This window comes from Oxyura jamaicensis, chromosome 13, assembly GCF_011077185.1.
Source record: "Oxyura jamaicensis isolate SHBP4307 breed ruddy duck chromosome 13, BPBGC_Ojam_1.0, whole genome shotgun sequence".
In the NCBI taxonomy this organism is placed as follows: domain Eukaryota; kingdom Metazoa; phylum Chordata; class Aves; order Anseriformes; family Anatidae; genus Oxyura; species Oxyura jamaicensis.
The window spans coordinates 1,656,927-1,666,834 of NC_048905.1; positions in this window are offsets into that span (position 1 = coordinate 1,656,927).

Sequence of the window (9,908 nt, forward strand, 5' to 3'; positions counted from 1 at the left end):
GTTCAAAACTGTGTAATTTCAAATATATCTATTGCTATTTTATGTATTTAGAATAGAATATACTTCTCACTGAGATTCATAATAACTAAGTCAAATCCAAACATTTACTTGAACGTTACCTGATAGCTATAAATATAACATGCAAATAAAAAGATTGTTGGATGTATTCAAACACCTTTGCAGCTTTTATCTCCTTAAAATGGGCTCTCAGAAAGATATCCCCCATATACATTGCTTGTATGGTAAGTTTTTGAAGGTCAATATAAAGGAGTCTCACAAAAATCAATACATCCATGCTTATGGTATAAACCTTAAGACAAGCAGATACATTAATCTTCATTTATGCATACAAATGTTTAGAATTTCTGCCTTGCATTTTCTTGTTGAAATTCCTGTTGCACTTTTGAGCTGAGAACACCTTTGCTATCTGACTAGATGCATTTTTGATCTTGTCACTGATTTGATGCTGGGAAAGGGTAGAATTATGCACGGGAGATATGGAGGTCAAGCAAAAAGAGAATTAGAAGAACAGTGTTAGCCTCTAACAATTTGCATAATTCATCTGGATTCTGTTGAGTACCACAAACATTTGGAAATTCAGCAGTAGTGATGGGGAAGGACACCAGTGAAATCAAAATATGTTCCTGCTAGTTCATAAAGTCTTCTAGTCATGTATCAAGGGTGAAAAGACTAATCCATTTTGTTAGTAATTCATTTAGAGGTAGGTAATAGAAAAAGATCCTCAGGGACTAGCAGACATTTTCTAATAGTGACTTGCTGCTCTTTGGTAAGTTCTGTCCCATAGGATGCACAGTTCTAAACTCTCAATATATTTTTACAGGTGCCAAGAAATGCAGTAACAAAAAACTCCTATATAATTCCAGTACCCAGAGCTTAAGAAGAGAAATTCAAATCTATGCAGTCATGAAAGAATAAAAAGGGAACTGTTTCTAACCAAGATATAAAAGGTTAAACACAGGTTTTATTTAAAGATGCATTATTTTTCAGAGGTCAGGCCATAAAGAATGAAATTTTTATTATGCCAGAAGGCCGAACATTGAGACGATATGATCTTCAGGTTTGGCATTCTGCTTCCTTGTGGAGAAGGCAAAATGAGAACTAATAAATGAATACTTTGCAATTATATAGTACTATTCACCCAAGAATGTAAAATATTCAGTTGTTTTTCATTTGTAGTGATTTACAGTTCATTGGGAATTTTTAAATTGAAGAACACTTTGAATGTCATATGGACAAATATGGAAAGCAAAATTAGACATGATCACAGACAAATACAATAGAAAGACAAAGACTTTGCTTCGAATTCTGTTCATAACATGAAATCCTGAATTTTAGGAACATAAAGAAATGTTAGTCTGTTCGTGTACTTTGTGGAATTTACTCTGCCTGGCATCTTAAATCAATGTTCTCTTTTCAACGTTTTTTTTTTTTTTTTTTTTGGCAATTTCAGAAAAAAAAAAAATGCAAGCAAGATCTAACCATAATGCAAAAAGTAATTAACACAAAATAATTTTAACAACAGTAAAATACTTTTTGTATTTGTTATACCACTGAAGTTCATAAAGATAAGGACCAAGTTGATTCAGTTGAAGATCTAGGTTCATATTAACTTATTCTTATGTTATTAGTTTTCATCAGAGCCAGTGTACTCTCAGGGCAATTTGTGTAACTTGCTAGATTTTCTGTAGACCTGTATTAACTGCCAGGGCTAAGTCATTCTTACAAAGTATCTGTAAATATTCCAAATTATTTTCGTTCATTAAGTCCATGTGACTGGTTATTTCATACAAGTATTAAGTTATTAGAACTGACAATCATATAGTCATTGCTAATTATTCTTGTCCTATCTACAACTGTTTGTAAACCCTGTACTTTCCAAAATATTGCTAATGAAATTCAGTGATATGGACGTTAGTAAAAGAAAACAAACCTCAGAATCTTTTCAACTTATCTATTTTTTATCAACTTAATTAGGGCAAATCCAGAATTAAAAATTTCAGCCAGCATATCCAGAAACAAAATATATGGAATAAAAAATATCAAAGTCAAATGAGTCTTTATGAGAATATTTTGCTTTTCTATTCTTAATGATCTTGTAAAATCAGAATAAGCATCCATAATTCAGAGAAATATTTCCAGTAAGAGCAGCTTTTCTCTTTTTATGCTTTACAAAAATATGTAAAGCATAAAAAGTACTATTCAACTTGAACCATCTATTGGTATATTTATATTTATAATGAACAACAATCTTTCTCTAGAACTACGGTGGATACTTACTTCATATGATGATAGAGCAACATTCCCTTTACAAAAATGAATTCTGGCAACAACCAAAAAAAAAAAAAAAAAAAAAAAAAGGTTTGTTTGTTTTTATCCCTTGTGGTACAAAGGTCCTTCTTGGCCAGCATAAGCAAGTATCCTACTGCACTTTCATGTCAATGTTTTATGCACGTCCAGAAAGTGCTGATAAAGCATTTCTATGAATTCAGAGGGAAAAAGCACTCAAAAATGTATTTTTATAGGCCTTTAAAAATGTATCATCGTAGAAGAGTGTGTGGGTTTCAACTACAATACATAAGGGCAATGTAGGCTAAGTTTGCCTTCCTTGTGTCTAATTACTCTTGAAATGCTTGAAGGAGTTTAATACAAATGAAACAGATAAAGATAAAGATGCCCAGATAAAGAGCAAGCAAGCATCAAAGAATTGTTTATATTTCATAGCTTTTCCAGTTTGCTTGCAGCCTTCCCATCAATTTCCCTATGGCCTTTTCCTGTGTAAAGACTGCCCAACAAGCCAATCTGTATCATAGCTTTGTGAGATAAAAGTGTTTGGACCCAATAGCATTGTCGTGTTCATAAATGACTCAGCATTCACCACTTGTCTCTTTAACAAATTAAACCTCATAAAAAGCAATGCTATAAATATATTTTCAGCATGCTTTTTCTGCATTTTTCTGCATTGACATTCTAACAAAGTCAGATCCTTCCAAAGGATACAGAATTGCCAAATTCATATTCACAACCATTTATTCAGTCATAACTTATGCCTACAGGCTGAGTTGCTCTCTTATTTATTCATTTTCTGTTGTTTTGATTGGAACAAGATGCATGATAAAGGTAACATTGCAAACGTACATATTCTTGAATAGCCATTTGATTCAGTGCTGGATCTGTTACAGACTTTCAGCCCTAAGTGAGATTGCAGACTGAGCTCTGAAAGTGAAACAGTTGTGTTCAGCAATGTCATAAACAGTATCCGTGCTCATTAAAGGTGTGAGATATAAACTCAGTCACTGCTATTGGCCTGAACAGTTTTTTGTCCACTTAGTTTGCACAGCAAAAGTGAAATAGGACTAAATTTAGCTACGATGCATGCTAATTTCAGAGCCAAGTTATCTCAGACACTGTCTGTCACCAGTGGAGAAAACTGGCTTCCCAAGAGGAAAAGCCCATCTGAACCTGGAAGTGATTCTCACTTTTCACTTATGACAGAGAAAAGTTAATGACTTTTCTCTTTTCAAACAAGGAGAGTAGTTTCCTAAACTACAGGCCTTCTAACCTTTAGTTACTAAAGAGGCTGGGGTTCAGAATTCCATTTCTATATCTTGAGTTGAATTTTAATAAAAAATAGAGGCTGCCTCCAGGACATGAATGCATGTACAAATTTCTTGGTTATTGTAACATTTGCACCCATGTTTTGTCTCCCGGACATTTTCTGCAGCCTGTTCTAGAAAAAAAGGCAGAAAGATGTTCTGCACTCTCCTTATGCTAATGAAACTGAGCATAGTACATCTATCTACTGTGCACTGCAGATACAAGATACTTTCTTTCCCACATGTTCATTCATCTGGCTGTACCTGCTCTAAGTATAGTATTGCATTTACACCATTTATAAGGAAGAATACTGAGAGCATAAAGGTCACAATGCCATCATGGAAAAAAATGTGTGTGAAGTGGGAAAAAATGAAAAAGCATTTTTTCAAAAAAAAACTTGAGGTTGTTCTTGGAGTTTTCTGTAGAATAGACTGTTCTCTGGAGAAACATTACAGCAAATAAATATTTTATGAAAGACGCTAAAAAGAAAGTACATATGATGTACCAATGAATGAAATAATGCTATTACGGTGCCTGCTCTGCCTGAGCATACCTTGACTGTGTTCACTGGTTCTGCATTGCCTCTGCATTTGCAGCACTTTTTGAAGGCAAAGATTCAGAGATACTTCCCAAAAAATAAAAAATTAGATATCAAACTATACATTAACTAGGCAATGTCTTTTCTTTTACATAGAATAAAGACAGAGGAAAAATATGCATATATTGATATGCATAATCAGCATATGATTTATTACATCTTTTTGGAATTAATCTTTTCATCACTCTAATGTAATTCAGCTTACTTATGTTGTTCAGACTAAGAACTTCCACTAATGTTTAAAATCTCATGAAAAACCAAATGTGCATGATCTGTTTGAAGCATATACAAAGTACAAAAAGACTATGCCTAGTAAAAATTGATACATCAATTCAGAAAGATATTCATTCACCCCCCAAGTTCATAATGCAAGACCTCAAGAATTGAACTATGTGGATAAATTCCATTTATTTGGAATATAACATTTTAAATATTTTATTGGGAAAGTCCATCTTTCAGTGCTTGGCTTCAGAAAGCACTGCAAGTTTTCTGTTTATTTATTACATTTTATGTCTATAAAATCTATTTAAAACTGAAATAAAATTAATCCATCAGATATATTCTATTCTATAGTGTCTTTGGATTGCCTACATAATTTACCATGTCAGACCTCTCTTTACAATTTTACTTTTCTTTATCCATTCTGAGAACTAGCACTCACTGTATATCTATTAAAGCTGGTGTAATGCTATTAATTAAAAATCAGTTTGAGACAAATATTGGCCCATTGCATACAACTGTACAAAACAACACCAGTGCTATTGACTTCTTCAAAAACATTTTAAGGATTCACTTTTAATTAGAAACAAGTGTCATTTTCAAAGGACGGTGCAATTACAAACCTTTTATTAAAACAGAAAATTTGGAGGACTAAAGGAGATGTATATCCTATATTATCATAGATTTATAAAAGTAAGAAAATGAACTAGAACCTTCATTGTATCATCCACAAGGAATATTACCGCTGTATTTCATGAGGAATAAAACTTAATGGATGACATGACAATGAAGTGAATGAGTTTTTCCATAAATGATAACAACACTTAAGAACTTCCTTCTAGTTATCAGATGTGTGTGAATAAAATATCAAAGATGCAGCCATTGCTAAGAAAGAATTTTAAAGAATGCAGACTGTGGGGGAAAAATGAGATTACTATATAATAAGTAGGATTTGGAGGAAATACTTTGGGATTACATCATTAGAAAAATAAGCTTAAAAGAAAGCTAAAAAGGACATTCATGATTAAGTAGAAAATAATTGGTTGTATGAAGACTAATAAGGAAAGATTTAGCTTGATTAGGGATAGAAGTGTTGATTAAGATTTTTCCATAGGTCACTAATTTTTATTCTTATTCTAGACATGTTTTTCTTTTTAAAAAAAGTAATAATAACTTGTGGTACACTTGTAACCCTCTGTTGTAATTACTTTACAACAGAGATCACTGACTTTTTGTTCTTTTGACAAATGATTTTGCAGAGGCAGATGGGGAAGATTATCTGCTACAATAAAAATATTGTATTGATTCTCTCCAAAATCTGATCCAGCTCAGTATCTTGTGTCAGCCAGAAAAGAATAGTCACTATAAGGAGTATAAGTTCATGTTTCTCTGGTTTTCAATAATTTGAATGAAACCTGAAAGCTGGTAGATAAATATAAATTCAGGATTAAGTTTCCTGAATTCAGGTCCAGCCTATTAAGACAAAATACAGTTTATAAAGGAAGAAACCTAAAGAGATTTGCTCCAGGTCATGTAAGGAAACAGTTTTTTAAGGGAAGCATATATGGATTCTTTCTTGAATTAGGATACCCAGCCTGTAAGCTGTTAGATACAGCTTACAGAAGCATGGGTATATTTCTGTTTTGACAGCATATTGATTTAAAAGAAATATGTAGAAAATCTCTTACATTTGCATTTTGTTTCAATAGCTCTCTCACAGATTTGGGTTTTAGCACTGCCTTTTATTAAGCATTAGTAATCATTTTAAATTCTATTTGCCCAAGTTAACTTTGGAAATGAATGAGTTTTTTGTCAATGTCTCAACAAAACCCAAGAGCAGTTGCCTGCTCTAAGTTCAGACAGTGATAAACGTAAGAGGATATAGAAGAGCTCAGTCTTTAGAAAGATAAGAAAATTTGACATGAAGAATAAAAAAATAGGCTCCATATTTGGTGGATTTTAAGCAAAGAATACATATTTTCTTCACACATAGATTTTTTTTTTTTTCCATTATACTTTTTTTCTTGTATCTAGGAGTTTTCTGACTTTCCCCCACTGGTAAAAAAAAAAAAAAAAAAGAAGAAGAATTTAAATCCTAATATTCCCTTGAGTTAAGCATATTGATGTATGAAAAGTGATGACTAAGCCTCCACACTGAAAATGTGTGCAAGTCCTGCAGACTCTTGGGAGCCAGCCTGGTTCTGGCTGTAGCAGTGTTGCTGTCCAATGTCCTTTATGCAGGATATAATCATAAAGGGGCCAATTTTGACACCCTTTGTGATAGCTTGACATGAGGAGGTTTAGGGATATGGATCTGATTACTTTCAAAAACCTTGCTGGACAACTCTCAGTGGTGTTTTAGCTAAAGCATGCAAACCAAATTTAGGCTAAAAGCTGATCAGTTACTTGGGCATTTCTCTACCTAATTTAATGCATCTTGACTCCTTTGTGGAGTCCCTGGCACAGGTACAACTGCCTGCTAGTGCAATTGGAGTAGCAGATTTTACGGAGTATGGATAATAGAACGAGTCCCCTAACAAAACTCATTCTTGGAAGAGCAACATATACAGCTTATGGCATCCAATCATGGAAATGAAACAATAAAGCTGGAACAGTGTGACTCAGGTGACCCATTACAACAGTTCAAGCGTAAGATCATACATAATGAACACACTGAATTCGTAAGAAACCCACTGGCTCAGTCTGGCTCACACAAAAATTTTCACTGAAGAAATATAAACAATGCGAGACATTTTTATATACAGGGCAAATAAAGCAAGCCAATAAATTGTTTGTTCGGAATTGTTTGGCTTCTCTAACACTAAGCAGGTGTAGGCAAGAAAAGGACTCAATGGACTCATGGTCTGACAAATGAAAATGTATATATTCTGCACATAGTTAAAAAAAGTTGAAACAAAAACCCTGAGACACACACACACACTTTGCTTCATAAAGAATCTTGAGAAGGCCACTAAGAAAAACGTTGAAATAAAACAGAGTACTATGATTCTCTGCAGTGCACTAAGAAATTAGCAGCTTTTGTAGCAACTCTCAAGTCTATTTCTCCCTACTTAGCTTTAGCTTCAGAATCTTTCTGACTTCATAAAAATGAAAAATTACACCATTCCCCTGTGTTTGGGATCTATACACCCACTTAAGGTGAATAATTTCAACATAGCATATACTCAATAGAGGCCTGATATTCAAGATTTATGTATGTCCCCATAAATTCTATCCCATAAGTTTTACAATATTATAATCTTATATACTTTGGAACAACATTATGATGTTTGTCAAAAATACACTTACACTGATAGGGTTTTTGGAGTTATTAAAACACAACTGCTCAGCATGAAAAGTACTCATCTAGACCAAAGAGCGAGCCCAAGTTCTGGACTTAGTATTCTACTTACATATTGTTGTCATATGTGGAGAGCTCAGGCTTTGTGTCTTTATCTATGTTAACCGCTTTCCACAAGATCTTCTTCTATTAACATTTCTTTTTCATGTAATCTTATACAAACTCCCTTACAGTAAACATTTATTTAAATATTATTATTTAATATAATTTATGAGAAATATTGATACTTTCACATAGGTTTAATCTGTTTTTCAGACCAAATATAAGGGAGAACTTCAAAGAAGTTTAAACCCCCAGGCACTAATCTTTAGCCCCTTCAACAGAAGTTGCAGAAACATTAAAAATGCAGTCACATCCTAGTGGGTTTTCTCTCTTCTTTTAGAGACCAATCAGGTCTCCTAAGCATTTATGGACTAAAGAAATTCTTCCAGTATATCCAGAAAGCATAGAAGCCAGCATGTGTAAAGAAAAATAATGTCAATAGCTGCTTCAGTATTTCTGTGAAAGTCATACAGTCTTGGCTATGTAGAGAAGCTGACATTTACATTATTATTCTTCAGCTATTCTGCAGTCATTCTGAAATTCCAGAACAGCTCCCATGTAGAGCAAATCAGGCCCAATAGTCTAGAATAACAATTTAGGAAAACACTTAGGGATTTAGAGATGCAAAGGAAGACACTGCTTCCTGTGGATTAAATTTCTGTTGTGGAGAAAACCTGCTGATAAAAAAAAAAAAAAAAAAAAAAAAAAAAAAAGTGTTAAAAAACTGATATAACATTTACTTATGTATCCCTACAGAGGGAGTTAAAGGACGATTTACCTCTCACTTCTTGCCTACTCAAGGTAACTCCCAAAGGCCTCAAAGAAAATGTCCCCAACTCTTGACTTGTGCTGAATGGAAGGCACCCACCTACCAAAACAGCCAACTAAATATAATCCTGCTTCTCAGATTTATCCTGAATGGTTTATATTGAAAGCCTCACAATGACTAATCTCCATTTAAATTTCAAATATATTATATTTGTTTCTTTTCAGAGGTAGACCTTATGCTGTTGCTACTTTGAGATTCTAAGAAAAGACCAGTGATCTCCTTATTATTTTATAATTTACCCTAGCAAAATATTTATAGGGCAGCTGGAACATTAATCTTAGAGCTTCATTTTTACTGCCACAGGCAATTCTCAAAAAGAGAGATATGATCAGGAAATAAAAATAAACATGCTAGCTGAAGAGATGTTTATCCTATTGATTCTCTGCTTGATCCCATAAAATGCCTCCCTTCCAATGCTAGCAGCCTCTCAAAAGACAGCTCAGAGTGATAGTATCTCATCTAAGGATACTTTCACACAGGGCGGCAGTAACTCCAAAAGTTAAAATCTGAGGAAATATTAGTACTTTTGCTGCACATCACAGCTGAAAATTTTAAAAAGTAAAGCAGACATTACAAATGGGCTGGGAGAAGACATGGAGAAAAGAACAAACATGCAATTTTTTAAATGACTAGAATCAGTTGGAAAAATTTAATTAAGTGACAGAGAAAAGAAAACATGTCATGGCCATGTATAGATTTCAAAAAAAAAAAAAATAGTTTTCATAGGAAGAGACTGTCTAACATTCTCCAGCCTGACACTCAGGGTATTTATTTATTTATTTATTTATTTATTTATTTCAAAAAACTGCTCAGGACAGCACTAGCACTAGGCCAGTCATTTTCCCTACAATAACTGAAAGACATCTTCCAAGTTCTTCTCTTGCTACTCCATCCAGCCCACCAGTGATTTGTCCTTCAGGGATAAAAAGGAAATCATCAAGCACAGAGTCAAAATTAAATTAAATTAAATTAAATTAAAATAAAATAAAAATAAAATAAAAATAAAATAAAGGAAGGGTAGCAAGATCAATAAAAGAAAAGGGGTCTTAAATCATTGCTTCAAGCTCTGAGTTCACTGTTGTTTGGAGAACAGACTCTACGATGATGAAACTGCACTGCGGATGTACAGCTCCTCATCTGAGCTGGGAGAGAGCAACGATGCACATTGTCCGAATGCTGCACCATGTTCTTGTTCGCTACACTGAGACAGTGAGTCAAGTAAGTCAATTAGAACTCAAGGAGAC